This window comes from Lithobates pipiens, unplaced genomic scaffold, assembly GCF_037356315.1.
Source record: "Lithobates pipiens isolate NorthernLeopardFrog02 unplaced genomic scaffold, aLitPip1_a1.2 Scaffold_3, whole genome shotgun sequence".
In the NCBI taxonomy this organism is placed as follows: Eukaryota; Metazoa; Chordata; class Amphibia; order Anura; family Ranidae; genus Lithobates; species Lithobates pipiens.
Window position 1 is genome coordinate 221,049,010 of NW_027507790.1, and position 23,276 is coordinate 221,072,285.

Consider the following 23,276-nt stretch of genomic DNA (forward strand, 5'->3'; position numbering starts at 1 on the left):
GTTGCTGGCGGGGGTCTTATGCTGCTGGGGGGGGTACATTTGTGCTGGAAGGGGTCTACTGTTGAAGGAAGGGTCTACTGATGCCGGCTGCTGGGAGATTTATTGTTGCTGGCAGGGGTCTATTGTTGCTGGCTGCTGGGGATCTATTTTATTTTCTTGTTGGCATTAACACATTCTATGCTAATTACAAAAGTATACGTGGTGCTATATTTTCTAAAAGGGACGGTACCGGGGGGTGGGCAGGTGGGTGGGCGCTCCATCGGACAACAATTGTCCGATGGAGCGTACACACGGTCGGATTTTCCGCCAACAGCCCGACATCCAACATTTCCCATCGGAAAGTCCGATCGTGTGTACGGGGCTTTAGACGCGGCAGAGATTGTGATTGGGCTGCATGACTGATTAGCATTGGCAAAGTACAGGCCTAGTACATGCTAACTATCAGGTTTTTTTATATTGTATACTTATGAAATCATCTGCCTAGGCCAGTTCTATTTAACATGCCCAGAGATGCAACTGCTCAGAAATATTATTCTTAGCGTCTCAGTTTATGAGGCGATTTGAAACGCTTGCAAGTGCCGCCAGCTGAAACATGTTACATGAAGCTGCTACCAGTAGTAGACAATTGTCCTATATGTAATGCTGTCCTTAACACAGTTTTATGACAAGTTTTATAGATATGACCTTATATAATCTCTATGAAGCAAAGAGTACAAAGTTTATGGAACCATAAAATAAAGTGTGTTAGGAGTTGTTTATTTTACCACTATAATAAAAAATAAAAAAAGCTGTAACTGTGAAACATAAAACATATGCTTTTATTACATTTCATATTTGAAACTTTATTTTTGTCTATGTTTCAGTTTTGTAAAACTCAAGATAATGTGCCGCACAATGTGATCAGAGTCACTATAGCAAACATGGTTTGCAAGATGTCACAGACAGATTGTCAATGCCAGAGAAGCATCCTTATCTGCAGGAAGAATTGTCATGACAGCCAGGCAACTAGCAATTTCAGAAGGATAATGACATGTCATGAAGTTTTTTTTAAAGTGGTTGTAAACTCTTACAAACCTCTTTGACCTACAGGTAAGCCTAGATTAAGGCTTACTTGTAGGTCCAAGAAATATCTCCTAAACCTACATGGTTTAGGAAATATTTACAAAAAGACAAGCACCGATGTCTACGGCGCATGCGCATGCACGGGAGTGACGCCATCGCTACCCCGGCACTGTGAGTGGCCGGAGCAGAGATACATGGAAGAAGATGGATGCTCCGTGCTACAGGGGACATCGGCGACATCGCTGGCTCCTGTGTCAGGTAAGTGACACATAATGGACTACTATGCGATGAATAGTAGCCCATTATGCTTTACCTTTGCAGGGAGACAAAAATGAAGTAAACCCATCAGGGTTTACTTCCTCTTTAAAGGCAACTAGTGTTAGAACCTAAATATGACCTTGTATCAGCCTCTTGCAATCAACGTGCAGCAGAGCTTAGACTGGATAAGGGAGAAGCAGCTCTAGCAGCCTATCAGCTGGACAGCTGCTTCTCCTGCAGTATCCAATCATAGGCAGGGGGGAGGACAGGACTTGGTTGTGTTACTTAACTGTAGCAGAGAAAAATCAGGTCTTCCGACTGGATTTGTTGTCCAAGGCCATGTAAATCTTAGAAATAAATGGACAGGAATAGAATTCCTTTGGCAGGTAAAGCAGCTTTCATCTATGTATCTTATTTGCGTATTTTCCTGTTTGCCTGGATTTCAAAGATTTCAAAATCCATACCAAAATGTTGTCCTGTGCTACTCTGACCATTAGGTGGCAGTTTCTACAAAACTATTTTTGTCCAGGATTTCAGAAAAGTTCAAAAAATATAATTATATATATATATATCTCATAGGTGATCCAGGATGCGGCACGCTCCACAGTACAATTTATACCTTTTGATAAACAAAACGTATATCAGTTATCATACCCCACCCATTTCAACAATGTTTAATTACAGATAGCAACCTAACCCAACCTCCTCTGATGCTTTGCAGACTACATTATATAATATTTTCTTTAATAATGTCCTCATTCATCACTTTATTATTGCTGTGAAGTAAGTGTTTTATGCTGCTGTAAAAGTTTGGAATTATGACCTTCAGAAAAGTTAAACTCAAGCGCTTGAAAAAAAAAAAACCTTAAGTTTTGTATTATAAGCTATACCCTTTATTGGTTAACTTAAGTTATTTAAGATGCAAGTTTTCGGGATGCCTTAGATCCCCTCCTCCCTGCTTTATAAAGCCTCCTCCTGCTCTCTAGCTCCCTTGTTGCCTCCTCCCATGCTTACCTAAAGGACTTCTCCAGAGCCTTTCCAATCCTCTGGAACTCCCTGCCCCGGTATGTCAGGTCAGCTCCTACCCTGTCCGCAATCCTTGAAAACTCACTTATTCAGAGGAACCTACCCCATCTCCACCTAAGTGTCCCCCTCCATCAGATCATCCCCTGCAGCCATTACTTTTTGTACCACCTCCCCCTCCCTTTAGATTGTAAGCTTCACAAGCAACTCCTATTGAACTGTATTGTAATTAAACTGTGCCCCTTTTTAGCCCAATTGTTGGCGCTAAATAAATCCTGTATAATAATAATTATAAAGGTTATCACTTGAATTCCAAACTTTCTGCATTAACCAGTGCGTGGCTAACACGGTACCATAGTCTACTATAACAATGGATAAAAAAAGGAATTTCTTGAACATTCCTCAGGCTATGTATTGGGGGGGGGGGGGGGGGGCTGCGTTTTGCAGAGATCCTCCAGTTTCAGATAACCTTCACCTCTCACATCCATGAAATTCCATCAGGCAACAAAAGATCACAGATCACCAGCCTGCCTGTTGACTTCAAAGGAGATGTTTTATGACCTTTGTTGATCTCATTTAGAGTGCCAGTTTGGACATTTCCTGAGTTCCATCTGTCCTCATCAAAACTCAGACCACGTGGATACCAAGTGTTAGCTATACAATCAATCAGGGAATACAGAAGTAAAGAAAACGGCTCGAAGATGTAATTAATTATAAGGGCTTTTATTGACCATAATCTACATTGTGCTTCCACCCGCAGGCCACTACATCACAAGGGAGCCACAGAATGCAGTGGTGGGACACACGGCCTGGCTCATTCCGAAGTGTTGGACGCAAGTCGCACTTAGACCCCTTTCATACTGAGGCTGTTATCAGGCGTTTTAGCACTAGAAATAGTGCCTGAAAGCTGCTTCCCATTCATTGCAATGAGGGCTTTCACACCCGGGCGGCGCACTTGCGAGACGTTAGAAAAAGTCCTGCAAGCAACATCTTTGGGGCGGTTTGGGAGCAATGTATACACCGCCTCTGTATACACCACTCCTGTATATACCTCCCCTGTATACACCACTCCTGTATATACCTCCCCTGTATACACCTCTCCTGTATACACCTCCCCTGTATACATCTCTCCTGTATACACCTCTCCTGTATACACCCCCCTGTATACACCCCCCTGTATACACCACTCCTGTATATACCTCCCCTGTATACACCTCTCCTGTATACACCTCCCCTGTATACACCTCCCCTGTATACATCTCCCCTGTATACACCTCTCCTGTATACACCCCCCTGTATACACCCCCCTGTATACACCACTCCTGTATATACCTCCCCTGTATACACCTCTCCTGTATACACCTCTCCTGTATACACCTCTCCTGTATACACCTCTCCTGTATACACCACTCCTGTATACACACCACTCCTGTATACACACCACTCCTGTATACACACACCACTCCTGTATACACCACCCCTGTATACACCTCCCCTGTATACACCTCCCCTGTATACACCTCCCCTGTATACACCTCTCTTGTATACACCGCCCCTGTATACACCACTCCTGTATATACACCACTCCTGTATACACACCACTCCTGTATACACCACCCCTGTATACACCTCCCCTGTATACACCTCCCCTGTATACACCTCCCCTGTATACACCTCCCCTGTATACACCTCTCTTGTATACACCGCCCCTGTATACACCACTCCTGTATATACACCACTCCTGTATACACCTCCCCTGTATACACCGCTCCCAAAATGCCCCTGCCCATTGCCTGAAAAGCGCTTCAGAAGCACCACAACATTGAACTTTTAACCCCTTCTTTGGGGTTAAAAGCTCCCCACTAGCGGCCGAAGAGCGGCACAAAATCGCATCTAAAACTTTTTTTTTTTTTTTGGATAGAGAGAAGGATTAGAACGCCTGTCAGTTTTTATTGCTGTCTGTGTCCCCATTAGGGAGATTCACCCTCTCTATTTGTCCTGTTTACCATTATCATTGAAAGTGGAAGTGAAAGAAAATGCACAAATTTTGGGTTGTTCTCACAAAAGTAATAGAGAGGAAATCTTCCTCTGATGACCTGGGGAGGTCCCCTGGGAATTCCTATCATTTGCAAGGATTTCCTCCCACTTCCTGTTTTGGCTATGGGACAGGAAGTGAAGGGAAATCTGCCCAGTGGGACACAGATGGCGAAAAAAAAAATCTGTCAAGGGTTATAACCTTACTCTATCCAAAACGAAGAAAAAGGTTTTGCCCATAGTTATACTTTAAACTACAGTAAATATCATCTATTTTAATTAATAAGGCTACAGTGGCATTTTTTTTTTTTTTGTATCTCAGAATTGCTAAGGGATAATTTACACCTATGCACTTGCAGCAATGTATGTTATTACAATGTACATTGCTGTGCTATATATGTGCACTGCCATTCTTTCATGAACATATACAGTTAATCAATGTGTCTGCACTTTAACACCCGGCAACACATGTATATAGGCATATATAGTTGTTTATAAGTATGTTGTGGGGCATACCTTGACCATAAAGTATTTTTAGGTACGTTTCTGTATTTTAATTACATTTTTTTATGGGCTGTTTTAGTGCAATGCATGTCAATGCACAAATAATATAATATACTGTTACCATGCATGCATGTTACAATGGTCAAAAAGCAGATAAAACATATAGACCTCTATGGTGTACCCCTATGCTCTCCGAACTGCAGCCCTTTGCTTGCCTTTATCCAGCCCTTAGGGCACTGTTCCTCCCACTGATATGAAACACTGTTCCTCGCACAACATGAGGCATATTTCCTGCCACTTACATTCACAGGGGGGCTATTGTTCTTACTGACACCAACAATTGGGGCACTATTTCCCTCACTGACACTAACAATGGGGCACTATTTCCCTCACTGACACCAACAATGGGGCACTATTTCCCTCACTGACACCAACAATGGGGCACTATTTCCCTCACTGACACCAATGTCCGGCCCCCTTAAAGTCTGAAGGACACTAACTGGCTAACGGGCAGGAGAGGAAAGGGAGGGAGGGGGGGAAGACTTCAGTCACAGACATTGGATGTGAGCTCACTCACCCGAGGATGGAGGGTCAGGCATCGATACCTTTCATCCACGATGTATCTGCCGGTTGCTGAGCTGCAAACTTTCACACATCCCTTTCCGGAGGCACATACCGCCAGGGATTGGAATGTGGGTGGGCAGACAGAGGGGTAGGAGCAGGAGGAGGAGCAGAACAAGCCCTCTTGTCTCTCCTGTCCATGTATAGGGGTGGAGCCCATGTGCATACCTATGCATTCAGTGGTTGTGGTACTTGGTTACTTGAGGAGCCACAGTCCATTCTGAGTATTGTGTCCAGGTTTCAGGTGGTCTGAAACTCGGACACACGATCCAAAACCCGGACTGTCCGGGTGAATCCCAGATGGATGGCAACCCTAGAATGGGAAGCCTGGCCAGTAGAGGGAATCTGCACTGCACAGAGTGATTAGGGTGTGCCCAGGCACACTTGGCACACCCCCTGCACACGCCTATGAGTAGAGATTGCACACAATTGGAACACTGTGCTTATGCAAGATTTATCGATACTACTTTTGTATCCTTTTGACTTTTTTTATGAATCTGCCAGTTAATGGCTATGATTAATTGCTATCAGTTTTATCAGTGTGGCTTTGACCTTCCAACCTTATCCTGCACAATAAGCTGAATCTTTAGACCTTTGCATAAGAGAAATCCTGACAGGTTCTCTTTAAATGCAGCCCTTATATTTTGCTTCTTATCGTCTATGAACAGCAATAGATGGGCAGATGTTTAGGTAATCATGGGATCTACTGAACCTCAAAACAGTTACTACGCACCAACGGCCCCCCTCACTTGGGGAACTATTTCATAGCCCAATGATCGCTCCCTAAGCCGCTGAAGCGTCGTTAGTGAGAATCATGCGATGACAGCATGTTTACACCAATAGAGACCAAAGCTAATAAAAATATCACCAGGGAGCCAATAAGGGTTACTATTTTAATTTCACGTTCTCCGCAAGTTTCAGAATTAGGCATGAAACAACAACAGTTTCTGTTCTCTCCTCGGCGCCCCTGGGCATATTTTCAAAGGAAATATATATTTACAATGAAAAGGAAAGCAGATGAAGAAATTAGGATAGCAGACAAATCACAGACAAATGCAATTATCTTCCCAGATGCCAAGGATGCATTTCCAGATCGTGCTCTAAATTCAGGAAATATAGATTCCTGCTCTGGTTTTGACTGTCATTAAATGCATATTGTGAATCTAAAGTCCACAATGACATGACTCAAGTCCACCTGTGTGGACATATTACAGGGTTGCTGTGCTCTTCCATGCAGTTTTAAAGTGTACCTGTCATACTAAGAGAGCAAAGGCAACATAGGCTGCACTGAATAAGCAACAGGGGATTGCAGAGAAAGTAACTTCTAAAGCCTCGTACACGCGATCAGACTTTCTGATGGGAAATGTTCAATGTCAGGCTGTTGGCGGAAAATCCAACCATGTGTACGCTCCATCGGACAATTGTTGTCGGATTTTCCGTCAACAAATGTTGGCTAGCAGGTTTTCAAATTTTCCGGACAAATGTGTGTTGTCGGATTTTCCGAGAGTGTGTACACAAGTCCGTCGGGCAAAAGTCCAAACGTACAAACATGCATGATCGGAAGAAAGGACGAGACAGAAGCAGTCGGTCTTGTAAACTAGCGTTCATAATGAAGAAATAACATTTGTGACGTGGCAAGTTATGAAATCTCAAAATGCAGCACACATTCTCTTCTTCTTTAATGGGATAATAATGAAGCTGCTTTGCTGGTGATACGGATGGAGTCATTGAAAACTAATTTTCAACGGCTTTTTTTTCTAATGATATCAAGAAAAAAAAAAAAAAAAAAATGATATATATATATATATATATATATATATATATATATATATATATATATATATATATATATATATATATATATTTCACACCACCATTATCACGTAGTTTTTAAGATCAAAGATACAACTATGTTGGTGTCCCTTGTTAATTTTACATTGTATTTTTTAAATGTAACTGCCTACTCCCAAACTGTCATTTGAAGTAAAACACATAGCCAAGTATTTATTATTCTACATAATTTTTTATTGTACATTAAAAAAAGGAAAACAAATAAAATTAGACATGCTATCTGCCAATATAACTTAACCAAAAAGTGCATTCTATCCATCCAAACATATAGAAAATATACCAAATCAAACCATTATTCAAACAAAAAAATAATGTCAAAGCAATAACTCCAAAGCCAGTAATAAATAACATGTTATCTCCTCCGATTCCGCAACATGTCTGGTTGACAAACAGCCTTTCAGAAACAAACTGAAATGCACAAAATGAAAAGCGTAAAATGAAAAAAAACACAAATCAACACTCACCAAACGAACTACTAACATGAAATTAGCAGAAGAAGCCCAAAGGGTGGCGCTAAAGAGCTGAAAAACAACGTAGTACGTCTAGTACATCACTACGTTCGTAATTATTGGCCAACATTTGTGTGGTCGTGTGTATGCAAGACAAGTTTGGGCCAACGCCCTTGGGACAAAATTACATGGTTTTTGTTGGCAAACAATATGATCGCGTGTACGAAGGCTTAACAGTTCTATGGCCCGGAGGGAAGTCCAGGAGCCTCACACTAGAGTGTCAATCACAGGTCTCATCATCTTATCTTTGCCTCAGAGTAGGCCAGCTCTGGTATGTATGGCGATATGGATAAAGATCTATGGCAGGAGAATAGTCAATAGCCGATCAAGCAAAACAGGAGCTCTGCTTTATTTTGAGACCATTAGACACCTTTGATGAATTGGAGTTGATTTACTAGACAAAAGGGTTGTTCACTTTGCAAGGAAATTTTCTTTCTAGAGCTTAGTGAAGCTCTGCTGACTGTTTTTCATTTTTATTTTCCTTGCACATAATTGGGTATTCTGAAATTTGACCACATTCACTAAGCTCTTAGGTAAATTGCCTTGCAAAGTGAACAACCTATTTGCCTTTAGTAAATCAACTGCATTGTCTAAACCTGGCCACATACACTGACTCCTGATGAACCGGCCAAAATTAGCATAGTGGGTGGCCCTGTTGGCCCCCTTCAAATTGGCCTCCTTCAGAGCAAAGGCCCATACACACGGTCAAAAAATCTGAAGATAAATTTCCTCCAATGAAAGATCTGCTGATTTTCTTAGTATGCTGCTTTTGACAGCCGATTACGAATTTTCGGCAGACAAAAACTGGATGTGCAGGCTTCAAAGATTTTGCCCGATGTGACCACAACGTCTGATTTTCTTTTCCTTTGTATGGTTTTCTGACAAAAAACTAAATCTGAAGAACAAGACTAGGCATGCTCAGAAATGAAAGAACACATACAAAACAATTCAACACATTACGTCACTTCTGACGTTGAATTCTGTCGTCAGAAAATTTTCTGATGGTGAGTACCCTCTTCACTTTCGAATTTGAGACTAGCATCAAACAAACTGGTGAAAATTCATCCAACAATCTGACCGTGTGTACAAGGCTTTAGACCCCATACCAGATTTTTGTCTTCAAATTTACCCAAACCATATAATGTGAGGTCAAACCTTAATGCCGCGTACACACGACCCGTTTTCCCATCGGAATAAGCTCTGAAGGTTTTTCCAACGGAATTCCGCTGAACCTGTCTTGCATACACACGATCACAACAAACTCCAACCATCAAGAATGCGGTGACGTAGTTCCGACAGACTTTCCAAACGGACTTGGCCACACACGCCCGGGACTAAACAAGGAAGTTCAATAGCCAGTAGCCAATAGCTTCCCTTGCGTCATATTTGGTCCGTCGGACTAGCACACAGACGAACGGTTTTCCCGATTTTAGTCCGTTGGAATTGAGTCCGTCGGATAGATTTGAAACATGTTCTTTTTCTAGGTCCGTCTGATTTTGTTTTTCGAAAAACAATCGGACTAGCCCACACACGATCAGAATGTCCGACGCACTAATCCTTTTGGATCTAGTCTGCCGGAAAGTCCGGTCGTGTGTACGTGGCATTACTCCCCCAGATTTTATCCAAAACTCAAAGATGTTTTGGCTGAAGTTGCGCTTTATTATTACTAATAAAACAGGATTTGTGTTTGCATGCTAGTGCTGAAATGGGAAGGTGAAAATACCTGCATAGATGGAGGACATTTATATAATTAGCAACCCAATAAACATCCTTCTTGTACAAACACGACAAACTCTGTTCCTGCTTCTCTAATACAATTACAGGGACAACTCCACTTAAAGGCCTGCCATGCCAAGATGTAATTGTCCTCTTGGACAGGCTTATTGCACGTGTCTCTATATCTCCAGCATGGGCTATTTATCTCTCCATCAATGCCTGGGAGGCTTCTCGCCTATCTGGTTTAACCTGCAACTATTTTATCTCTGGGGTCACTGGTTGTACAGTATAAAACACAGATCTGTCCTCAGGTAATAGGTTTATGTTTTCTTTTGTTCCTGATATCATGGTGGTTAAGTGGCGTTTACGGTCCAAACAGACATGATGCTATTAGACTATCTACAAACGAAAAGGGGCAATATAAGGTCTCCTGCGACTTATATAAACAGACTGACATGTATGTGCTCTGTAACCATGTTCAGCATTTGTTATGGAGCAAATTTTGCTGCTTGCTGTAACATAAGGTAGTTGTTAAGTCGGGAAGTTGTATGCTATGTGTGTACGCATTATTAGCTTTTGTGACCTACCTATAAATCATTTTTATATAAATTTAAAATTTTTAAGTTCTTGCCCGCAAAAAGAAAATTGATAGATTCCCCTTATCAACACTGTGTTGACGAGCGAATCTAGCGACTCCCCCATCAAATCTAGCGATTTTCCAAGATCTATTGTGTTCTAGCATTGGGGGCAGTGGCGGATGGTGTTTTTTTGTTGTTGGGGGGTGGAAAACACCCCCCTGCACCACCTCAAAGCCCCCCCCCCCCCACTGTCTGCTGGTCGGTCCACCAACACTTACCCTATCTAGGCAGGGGGCATCCGAGGAGCAGTGGGGATCAGGGCACCAGGCAGCGGCAGGGATCTGGCATCCAGGCGTCGGCTCTTGTCCTCCTCGCTTCTACCATGCGTCTCCTCCTAGGTGACCAATAGGAGCGCCTGTCCTTTCAGCCTATCGGGGTGCCTGGTATCAGACCCACTTCCCAATTGGCCTGGGAGGAGGATCAGTATTGCAACAGCGAATATTCATTCGCTGTTGCAATACACCTGGTTGGGCTATGGACGAAATGCTCTGGACTCCAAGCCCACCCTATTTTGAAGGAGGGGTGGACAAGCGGGGCTTCGCATCGCTGCACCCTGGGACAGGTAAGTGTCCGATTATTAAAAGTAAAAAATAATTGAAAGTCAGCAGCTACAAATACTGCAGCTGCTGACTTTTAATTATTATTTTTTTAAGGGAAACACCTCTTTAAAAGGTAAATTTGGCAACAACACAGCACATGAATGGGGACACGGTACGACTTCAATTGACATTGGGCTTATCAGTAGTGGCATGGGTGCAAATATAATGGAGCATGAGCTGCACTGCCGACAGGGAACAAGCATGATGTTTCACCGTTCTCTTCAAAGATATTCATGAGAAAAAAGTCAGATGAGAGCAGTTTGGCACCAGGCTACGTCACGTTGGGCTCTGTTGATTTGGAGATAGTCACAGGAAAATGTTAAACCGTCCCTGGAAGTGTCCAAGGCTAAGCGTGGACACCAGCCCATAAATGAAACCGTCTCCCCAGCAATGTTTGATTACAGAATATTTCTTCAGGGTTGGAGCAATCGTACTTACGCGCTCTGACAAAGAAACACATTGACACAGCTGTCACAGCTGGCAGCCTGCGTGTGTGTGTGAGTAAACACAACGCTAAGGACATGTACGGGTCCTATCAGAAGACGCACTGCCTATTAATCACATCAATAAATGGGGCTATCGTTTAGCCGCTTTCTTATCACCTAGCTGAGTCATTATTTGTAGAAGTCACGGAACGGTCAGCCCATATAGGCAATCTGTGGGATGGATCCCAGTGAACTTGTGACTTCTCATTAAGGAAATTTTTGCGGCATTTTTATCAGGATTACGCAATTCCCTAAAGAAAGTTCCCATCAGGCAAAAATAAATAAAAAGGAGCTGCATGTGCTCCAATTTAAAAGAGACGTGTTAACACAAAACTCTAATGCCGCGTACACACGATCGGAATTCCGGCCAGAAAAAGACAGATGAGAGCTTTTCATCGGAAAATGCGACCCTTGTGTATGCTCCATCGGAATTTAGCTGTCCGAATTCCCGCCAGCCAAAATTTGATAGCATGTTCTCAATTTTCCCGATGGAAAAACTTTCTATCGTAAATTCCGATCGTGTGTATGCAATTCCGACACGCCAAAAATCACGCATGCTCAGATTCAACTATGAGACGAAAGCTATTGGCTACTGGGTATTGAACTTCCTTTTTCTAGCCCCGTCGTACGGGTTGTACGTCACCGTGTTCTAAACGATCGGAATTTGGTGTGGCCGTGTGTAGGCAGGACAGCTTGAGCGGAATTCCGTCGGGAAAACCATCAGAGCTTTTACCGACAAGAATTCCGATCGTGTGTACGGGGCATCACAGGTGTAATTAAGCCTACGTCAGTGTGAAGGGCTGTTTTTCATGTTTTTCATGCATCCACATGTGGGCAGTCCCATTCCTGTCCATAGCTCCCAACTGTCCCTGATTTCGAGGGACTGTCCCTGATTTGGAGAAATGTCCCTCTGTCCCTCATTTGTCCCTCATTTGGTCTGATCTATATAGTTGTATATAAAATGCACTTTTTATCTTTCAAAAAGTGTTTTCCAGTGCTAAACCTTTCATCCAAATTCTAAATTGCTGCATTTGTAAATTTTAACTACTTCCCTCCCGGCCACTGCTCATAAACGGCCGGGTGGTCCTTTCCTCGTTCTGAGTGGACGTTCAGGAATGTCCCTCAGAACGAGTGCTCACAGTGGGGCCACATGGCGTGCTGCGGCTCGATCCTGTGATCCGAATGAGCAGAGATCCAGCCAGTAAATCTGCTCTCCTTGATCCAGCACTATGCCTGAGATCAGCAGCTCTCTCCCTGTTCATATGACAGATTGATAACAATGAGAGCAATTGGGTCACACTGCTGTCAATCAAATCCTGTAATGAGGAAGCGGGGGGGGGCTGGGCCAAGCCACACTGTCTCTACCTATAGGCACAGGCAGCACGGCTTGGGATCAAGCCCAGGAAGTTGTTTCCTATGGGGGTGCACAATGAAGAGGTGGAGCCAGGTCCCAGAAGAGGAGGATTGCACAGAGCAGGTAAGTATGACATGTTTATTATTTTTAAAAAAAGAAGGTTTACAATGACTTTAAAAAAGAAAATGAATGCAGCCACCACATCTAATGATTGGTAAGCTGAAATATATGATTTTGGGTTTAATACCGCTTTACGGAGGGGGATGGGGAGTTATGTTTACTAAAATCAACCCTACCTGTACTGGGCTGGCAGGTCTTCATAATCAGTTGTAAACCACATGTGTAGACTAACCTAACAAAGGCTTAAAGATCCCAAGACCTGGGTGGTACATTCTATCTTAATACATTCTAAAACCAATCAGTCCCTCTCTCTGTCCCCTAATTGCACATTGAGTGCTATTCTACAAAGAAGCTGCCTATAGAGTTCTATGTATAAACCTGCTCCAAGAAGATCAGATTTTTTTTTTTTTACATTATCTTTAGGTATGCTGTGTGAATGGGAACACATAAAATACATAGAGTGGGGGTTCCTCAAATTTGACTGCTAAGGTAGAAATACACTTTAATGGGCACGTCACAACATGCTGAGTAGTCTCTGCACCGCACAGCAGCACGCCATGGCGCAACTAATGAGCCTAATGACTTGATGGCGGCACTTTAAGGTGCTTTAATGACTGAAGAGCTGCTATGTCCCAGTGCTGAGGTTACATTTCTGTCTTGTTGTCATGGCTCTTAAATATTTTTGTATTTTAATTCCAATGGTAAAAACGGGCTAACGTGACTCAACATTTGGTTTCTACAACAGCCCGGAGTGCTAGAAAGAATCAATATGTTGCTGTAATGAGTACAAAAACATTTGCTGCTTGCATATTCCTGAGCTGACGTGTTGCTTTTACTCACCAAACTTTCTGTAGTTTCTGTCTGTGCTGAACATTTTCACTTTTTTTCTTCTGGATACAAGAGCTCACGTTACTGTCCTCCTTCTAGGAATACGAGTTGCCTGGCTGTGCCTTGGCTCAACTAACCCAAAACTACATGCAGGTTGGAAAATTTAGAGCTAAGTTACAATTCCTGATCAGAATTCTTGCTGAAGGTCTGTGCCTCAGAAAGACACTGGATGGAAATGACAGCCGGGCAACTAGTATATTTTCAGAAGGAGACGTTAACAATGGCCGATGCCACGTAAGCTCAGTACAGGTGTCCTTTAAAGACCAACTAAAATATCAGTTTTAATCAATAAATATTTCCAGGTGTATCACAACAAAAGATATCCAAAGTCTTATGCCAGACATTCTGACCACAAAATCCATCGGATTTTTTCTGACAGATTTTGTACGAAACTGGTGTTGCATACACACGGTCGGAGAAAGTTGTTGGAAAATCCGATCATTCGGAACGTGGTAACGTTCGTTACAACGGAACTACGTAGAGGCTAGTAGCCAATAGCTTTGACCTCGTAATTTAATCTGAGCATGCATGGCACTTTGTCTGTCGGAATTCTCTACAAATGATGGGAAAAAGTCTGATCGGATTTTGTTGTCAGAAATTTTTTTTAGATCCAGCTCTCAAACTTTTTCCGTCGGGATTTCCGATGGAAAAAGTCCGATAGAGTCCACACACGATCGGATTTTCTGACCACATAATCCGATCTGAATTTTTCCTTCAGAAAGTCCGACCATGTGTACAGGGCATAACAGTTGTCTTTCTTTAAAAAGCAGCCACAGCCTGAGTGGAAAGGCCTGTCCCCTGTCAGCATGCTACAGAGAAGGACTTTCTACAGAGGTCCAACATACGCCCTGCCTAGTCTAGAAAAAGAGATCACCAATCGGTAAGGAGTCCAGAAGGCAGTTTGCATCCACGATTCTCAAGTTTATATGTGCAGCTGTCACTGCTGAACCTCTGAAAAGCGATCAGTGGTGGAGAGCCATTTCGCAGGCAGTAAGGAGGCACCTGTTTGTAAATGCCGCACAAGTACGCTGTGTCCATATGTCCTCTCCTTTACACTTCCCTAAAATTTGAAATAGAAGGAAAGACCTATACAACCTATTCATGTCTAATTTTGCAGGACCCTTTAGCTACTGGTAGATTTAAAGGAGATTCAGTCAGACGGTATAGTGTATTGTGAGCAGGGCTGCCATACAGGGGGCCCCATCAGGTCAGCAGGGGGGCCGGCAGGGGTTGCCTGTGGATATCTCACAGTCCACCAGCTTCCAAACCTCAAGTCCTCCCTTTCTCCATGCCTCACCCATGTCTAACAGGGGATGAAGAATGTGGAGCAATGGGGGATGCAGAGTGTAGGGTAATGTGGGATGCAGAGTAGGGTACTGAGGGATGCAGAATGTAGGGCAATGGGGGATGTAAAGTGTAGGGTAATGGGGGATGCAGACTGTAGGGTAAAGGGGGATGTAGAGCATAGGGTAATGGTAAAGGGGGTTGTAGAGAGTAGGGTAATGGGGAATGTAGAGCATAGAGTAATGGGGGATGTAGAGCATAGGGAAATAGGGGATGGAGAGTGTAGGCTATAGGGGGATGTAGAGTGTAGGGTAATGGGGGGGATGTAGAGTGTAGGGTAATGGGGGATGTATAGTCAGGGTAATGGTGAGGTGCAGAGTGTAGGGTATAGGGGGATGTCGAGTGTAGGGTAATGTGGGGATGTAGAGTGTAGGGTAATGGGGGGATGTAGAGTGTAGAGTAATGGGGAGGTGCAGAGTGTAGAGTAATGGGGAGGTGCAGAGTGTAGGGTATAGGGGGATGTAGAGTGTAGGGTAATGGGGGGGTGCAGAGTGTAGGGTAATGGGGGATGTAAAGCATAAGGTAATGAGGGACATAGAGCATAGGGTAATGGGGAGTGCAGAGTGTAGGGTAATGGTAATGGGGAAGAGTGTAGGATAATTGGGGATGCAAAGTGTAGTGTAATTAGGGATGCAGGGGCTGCAGACTGTGGGGTACTAGAGGGGGAGCAGGGATACAAGTGAGGTGAAAAGCTAGTACAGATAGAGTTTTGGGAGATCCAGCTAGTGCAGAGCAGTGCTGGGACAAGGTCATCTAGCGCCCAGGGCAAAGATGCCAAACTGTGCCCCCCCTTCCCTTAGGGTCAGGGCACCCCATTCCTGAAATAAACCATTGTGCCCAGGGCATCCACCCCTCCTGCCCACCCCTTGTCCCAGACCCGGTGCAGAGTCCTGGGTAATGCGGTATGGGGCGAGGGGTACAGAGTAAGGTTTAGGGGGGAGTGCAGAGAGGGAAACAATGGGGGTCCCATGCAGGGGGTACAGAGTGTATGGTAGTGGGCAGGGCAACTGATAGGGGTTATTGGGGGGGTCCTATCAGGTGAGCTGCATGGGGCCCCATGATTTCTAATGGTCACCCTGAGAGTGACCCTAAAAATTTACCAAATCGCTGTCCATAAGCAGGTACAACCAATGTCCTATAACTTTACATACACATGTCAGAGGTCAGTGACTCACCATGTAGAAAGGCAGAACCACTCCAAATCCAGCTCCATAACAGACAGAAGAAAATGCTGGATGTTCCTCTATCATGGAACTTCAATAACCATACCAAGTGTAGATGACAGCCAGCCAATGCATTTGGCACATAGCTGTGACTTACTCGAAAATCATTAATCTTGCTTGGATTCCACATTGGGTATATCCATACAACATACATTCCACTAAAGCAAAGAAAAACACAAATAATCTAGTTCTGGCGGGGAACTCTGCGGAGGCAGGAGAAAGTCAGGCTAATGGAATCCTATGACAGCGAGATATATATGAATGGAAGCATTGTGGCCGAGTTTGTCATGTTTGTACATTCTCAAAAGGAAACGATAACAGCAAAAAGTGTTCAGAGACCAAATCTTTGTGACAATCACTCCTATCACAAATGTCATCTAAAAGAGCAACAAGGGAAAATTGTACTGTGTTCAAAAATAAATGCGTCTGGTAAATACAACATTTGTGGGAAACTTACAAGAAAACTGTTTTAGAACCTACGCAAGCCCGGGGAGAATACGCAGACTGCAACACTGGGGTGTTTGGGCAGGACACTATCTGCATGGAGTGCGAGGAGTAGTTATCCCATCTTAGATCCCGGCCAGATCACTACCTGCATAGATCCCTCTCCACCCTATCCAAAACAAAAAAAAAAGGTTTGGCCTTTTAGTTATACTGTAAATAACAGTGAAAAGTAATATTCTGAATCGGCATTGTCTGGCCACATTTCCAGATATCTCTATTCAGAAAATGTGTTCTCCTTGCCCCGAGCTTGTCAGCTCCAATTAGCGCAATCCTAAATTCGCCTACACCTCCGCTGATCTGTAGGAGGAGCGCCGTCACTGTCAATTATTTTGGCAAACTGGCAGAACAGGGAAGTCGATTCTACAATCACATTATGTGAACAGGCTGCTGCTGCTGTTTACCAACCGGAGGAGCCAGTTTGGCGGTTTGGCTGAAGGCAAATCGCAGGTCTTCTCAAGCCACTACTTGTTTGTGATTACAGCTCAGCTACTTGCTATAGAACCTGACACAGAACTTATTCTTTTATGCATGTTGTACCCTATACAAAAGAATCAGATTTGTATATCAATTTAAATGTAATGCCCACTTGCTTATGATGTTAGGATGCCACTAGTGTTGGCATCTGAGAGAGCTAGCCTTAAGGAAAGAATATCTCGGCTGGACTATTTGAGTACTCAAAAAGTAGGGAGCATTAAGCTACCCATACACAGCACAAGGGCTAAACAAGAGAAAATCAACCGAACATGAGAAAATCAACTGAACAAGAGAAAATCAACTATGCTAACAGCTTGAATGGGGGAATCTCCGCTGCGGGCTATTGTATTCAGCACCCACGGAACCAACAACTACCTGAATATAATGGCGCTGCTGGACAGTAACTGCATCTGACAGGACACTGTTCAGTCAAGAATTTTCCACCAAGCTCAGTCTAATTTTAAATCAACTTTTGCCAAGTACTTTCAGGGCTACCCACGACTCGAATTCCAGCCGATTCAGCAGAAATCTGACAACATTCAAGCCATCTATGTTAGAGGAAGAGTTACGGTTAGTCTTATGGGCCGTACACACGATCAGATTTTCTGACAACAAATGTTGGATATGAGCTTGTTGTCAGAAAGTCCGACCGTGTGAACATTTGTTGTCAGAATTTCCACCAACAAATGTTTGAGAGCAGGTTCTCAAATTTTCTGACAACAAGACTTGTTGTCGGATATTCCGATCGTGTGTACACAATTCCGACGCACAAAGTTCCACGCATGCTGGGATGAGGGTGTGAGTGGCAACCTGAGCCTGGGCTCCGATCAGGCCATGCCCCAAATGCATATCGCTCCGCCCCATGCAGCTTATCCATGACTAGGTTCTGAGGGGTGGAGCGAAACGTGTCGGCCTAGTCCAGGCTGAGGTTGCCACTCACACACTCATCTCAGGGATGGTATAGATGTGTGACTACAGGGAGACCTTTCTTTTTCTCTAGTCATTACAGTCCCTCCTGAAGCAGCACTCCTAGTTGCAGACGTTTAGGACTTACACCTATCCAGAGAGCCTGAGTGGCATACTATGCAGGTGTTTTAGGCTCACCAGTGCCAGTCCAGCTCCGGGCCAGAAACAATAATGTGTTAAATGCAATAGTTCAGTGTGAAATTTTTCACTGCGGCATGCCAAAGTGCATGTAGCATCCTGGGTTTGGGTTGCATATGACTATACATAACATATTTCTACCTACTGGGTGAGCTTCAGGACGAGTCCTGAAATTCCCACATCCAGCGCTGTGTGTACAAAGCTTTAATGAGTAAATGATTATCTTTTGGTTAACCAAAAAAAATGTTAAAACTTCATTCTGATGTAATATGTCATGGTGAGTGTAATCCTCACCACCCGGCCTCCTGCATCTGTGCGATTAGTCAGCCCAGCCACGAAAAAAACAAGCTCTCATATAGTGACCTTAACAGGAAAGAGGCACTGCACTGCCTAAAAAGTGGGTCATTGGCTCCCATTATGAAAGTGAAAACACCATTCTGATCCTCATGTGGGCAATGGCACTCCTGTGTGCAAGGGCACTGGTCTCAGCTTGTTGCAGCACTAAGCAGATGTAGGACAGCCAGGCTTACCAAATAAGGCACAGTGCAATAAATAATATTCTTTTTTTTGCCCCATCTGCAAACTGAAATGAGATTGCACCATCCTAATAAAGCCAGAAGCACTGAAATGTGCTCAGCTATGTCCTAGTGAGGCACCGCTGCTTGGAGCGGGCGCTGCCAGTGACGTCTGTAGGTATCTAGTGTGAATTGTAGCATAGGTGAGAATTTACGATGACCAAACAAGCCAGGTGGCTGCAGCCAGGAAGCGAAGACAGCAGAAACGCAGGGCAAGTATCCCAGGAGGCCACGAGCAAAGTACACCATACTGCGTAGGAGGGTGCGTTGTGTGTCAGTAAGCTAATGAACTGTGTGGTTACCTTTCCCAAGGCATGCTGCGACTTGTAGCTGCACAGTGAGCAGATGCCATGCCAGTCCTTGGGCACAAATAAAGTTGTCATAGCTGATATGGAAATGATAAATCTCAACAGGCAACTCATTGTTAAGTTATTTAAGCTCCATTCACACCCGAGCGTAGCGATTTACTGTCTTTTTCAGGCGTTTTTTTTTTTTTAAGTGTTTTTTTGAAAGCGTTTATAAAGCTTTTCAGAAGCGTATTACAAACGTTTTACAGTTTCAGATGATTTTGTTTAGCCAACAGAAAACACTAGGGGGAGGTGAGGGAGAGGAAATTAGAGCTGCTGTTTAACCACTTCAGCCCCGGAAGATTTTACCCCCTTCCTGACCAGAGCATTTTTACGATCCGGCACTGTGTCATTTTAGCTGACAATTGCGTGGTCCCAAACAAAATTTACGTCCTTTATTTCCCCATAAATAGAGCTTTCTTTTGGTGGTATTTGATCACCTCTGCAGCTTTAATTATTTGCGATATAAACAAAAAAAGAGCGACAATTTTGAAAAAAAGCAAAGCAATATTTTTTACTTTTTGCTATAATAAATATCCCCCAAAAATATATAAAAAAACTAATTTCTTTATCAGTTTAGACCAATATATATTCTTCTACATATGCTCATACGGTATGTAAACAGGGGCCATTGAAATGAATGGATTGTCGCCTCTGCGGTTTTAATTATTTGCGATATAAACAAAAAAAGAGCGACAATTTTGAAAAAAACAAAGCAATATTTTTTACTATAATAAATATCCCCCAAAAATATATAAAAAAACAAATTTCTTTCTCAGTTTAGGCCAATATATATTCTTCTACATACGCTCATGGCTTGTTGAGCATTTTAAAGCTACAAGTGGAAAATTGCTCAGGTGTGAACGGGGCCCTATGGCTCCCTAGCTGATCTGTGCTAAGCTGGGACTTGTAGTTCCACATTGGCTAAACCAAATCTGATCATTGCTGCAAGTGACAATTCAAGAGCATAAAAATAAAATCTATACCTGGTGCACATGGGGCATTAGGTCATAACAATTGTTGTTTGTACCGTAGATTATTTTCTACACTGACAGCCAATAAAAGACATTACATGATCGATGTGGCAAATAGCCCAATAATTGGCCACAGGCACACTGGGCGGTTAGCCCATGTTTGTGCAATCCTGGCGTTTTCAAGAGCCTGGGTGGCACAGGTGCAGTGCCCAGTCCTGCCACCTGCAGCCTGTCAAAGTCTATGACAAGGCTAGGGGCCGGGTGCTACATCTGTGCCTCCCAGGCGCATGAAAACACTGGGATTGGACGCACAGGGGCTAAATGCCCAGTACACATCACCCAATGGGATATAAGCTGAATGAGTACAGGAGGCCGATCGTTTTCTACTTAGTAAAATAATTTCTGGAAACATACAAGCTACACTCCCACCATATCACGCAATAAGTAGTGTACTGTACATAGAATTGTTGCATTATAAATGATACAATTAATCAATGTAGCTTTTTGGAAAAAGAGATTTTACTTTCAGCGTCTCAGTGTTGCAAACAAGAACACAAGATTTTATGGGAGAAATATCCAATCCTGGAACGTGGGGACAGCTGGCAGCTATGCAATAAAAAGTTGGCGTTGTTCTATATCTACAGGTCCCAGTGTGTGACACTCATGCTGGGACTTGTTCTACGAGAGAAGAACCTAAGCAGTGGTTGCCACCTTCCAAGGTAAGTGGGGCCCCAAATGTGGCCCCCTGATAGCACCAACGTCTGGGTGCCGCCCCCCCTAATCCATGCACCGGCCCCTAATCTACATGCAGGGCGCTGGACGCATGGATTCCAATGTTTTTTTTTTAGAAGTATGTGATTAGAGCCTGCCCCCCTGAGCCCACCCAGTTGTGTGACAATAATTAATTATTCGCTATTGCCTTTCTTATTCTCCTCTTGGCCAATCAGGAAGTGGGTCCTGAGACCCGTCACCCGAATGGCCGAGAGGAAAAGCGATCCTATTGGCCACCGAGGAGGAGGAGGGAGGAGACGCGACCTAGATGGGATTAAGTGTGGGGCTGGTGACCAACCAGGGGTGGGGGTGCCCGATGACTGAGGCGCAGGGGGGTGTTTACTGCCCCCCTCAAAAAATACCACCAGCCACCACTGTCTATAAGGCTACAAATGACTATCATAGGCTGAAGACGAATGCTTGGCCACATACATTAGTAGAAGCTTGCTCAAATATTTTCCTTTTTTAGAACATTTGTTTAATTTGCAAATTGTTACTGGTGTTTGTCAAATCAAAGTTCGATTTTGACTGTAGTTACAAAAAGATTTGAATGTGCAGGATGCAAATTTTCTCTCGAATGAACACATTTCTAGAAATGTATGTGGTTTGCATTCAGGAAATTCCATTCAAAGCAAATTACATTTTGATGTTCTTGGATGACATTTGTCGTCTCATAGGCAATATCTAATATACTGGGGGGGGGGGGGATTTTTTGTTTGTTAGAAAGTCTACCTGTATGTCCAGCTTTACTAGAGGAGGTGGTCCGAGGAGACCATGCTACAGGAGTTGGTTGGAGACTGAAGCCATGCTCTCAGGCTCAGCTCATTGTGACTTGCTTGCAACTTGAAACGACTCCAATGCGACTTTAATGCGGCTTTGGCAAAATCATAACAATACAAAATGTGACACATATTACTGAGCTTACAAAATACTCTGAAGTCAGAGCAAACGTCGCAAACATAAGACAAAGAAATGGCTTCCTTGCGACTTTTGTGATTTTAGCATTGTAGTCTATGGCACTCATGTCACAAGCAAGATGCATAAAAGTAACGCAAATACATTTTTTTTTATTGCCCCGACTTGGGTCGCAGCAATTAAGATGGCACCCGTTGAAATGAATGTGTTTTGACTTGAACGTATCGGCAAATTGAATGCGAAGTCGCAGCAGTGTGAACCAGGGCTAAGAGACAATCAGGAACGGAGGGTGTGTTGTGTGAAACTGCTATAACAGCCTGTTACAAAAGCAAAGCTCCTATTACTGACTGCTGGGGTCTGAGGGTCACAATGGGAACACCAAAGGGCAACATGTGGGCACCAGAAATCTAAATAATAATCTGATAAAGACAAGAGATAAAGAGCCTACACTATATTATTATTACATTTACCATCACTAATTTATAAAGATACAGCATATTATAAAACACTGTTCATCACATTTATAGCGTTACATAATATGTTATAAATTATTGATGATAAATATAATAATAATATAGTGCAGGCTCTTTATCTGTTGTATAGACACAAGTACCAGCATGTGAAAGCACAAAGTAGGCACTCACTTATTTGGCACAGTATTATAATATGAATGTATATTACGCACAGGGGATGTATAACATATTAGAATACTGAAATCCAGCATGCAGGGTATATATTACAATACTGAAATCTGGCATGCAGGGTATATATTACAATACTGAAATCTGGCATGCAGGGTATATATTACAATACTGAAATCTGGCATGCAGGGTATATATTACAATACTGAAATCTGGCATGCAGGGTATATATTACAATACTGAAATCTGGCATGCAGGGTATATATTAAAATGCTAAAATCCAGCATGCAGGGTATATATTAAAATTCTGAAATCTAGCATACAGGGTATATATTACAATACTGAAATCTGGCATGCAGGGTATATATTAAAATGCTAAAATCCAGCATGCAGGGTATATATTGGAATGCTGAAATCCAGCATGCAGAATACATATGATATTAGAATACTGAAATCCAGCCTGCAGGGTATATATTAGAAGGCTGAAATCACAGTATATATATTACTATCCATCAAACTCAACACAGGATCGACTCTTGGAATAAAGGATCCTAAATACTCGATTGTGCAGAAAAGCAAAGATGGAATTTATTTTCCAAGTCATAAATTATGGGAAGGCGAAGCGGTATTTAATGCAAATTTCAATCTCCTCCACACAGGATTGGAGGATTGAAGTGAACACAGGTTTACTTTATACAGATTGGATCATGTTTCATCTCCTTTTACACCTTAATAAATCAGA

The 23,276-nt window shown here is 43.1% G+C and overlaps 1 protein-coding gene across 1 annotated transcript in view; it reads right to left on the bottom strand.

Annotated features, from left to right (window-relative positions):
• Window positions 1-23,276, bottom strand: part of PTGER4 (prostaglandin E receptor 4) — a 35,936-nt gene that overhangs the window by 7,104 nt on the left and 5,556 nt on the right. The window lies entirely within an intron of this gene.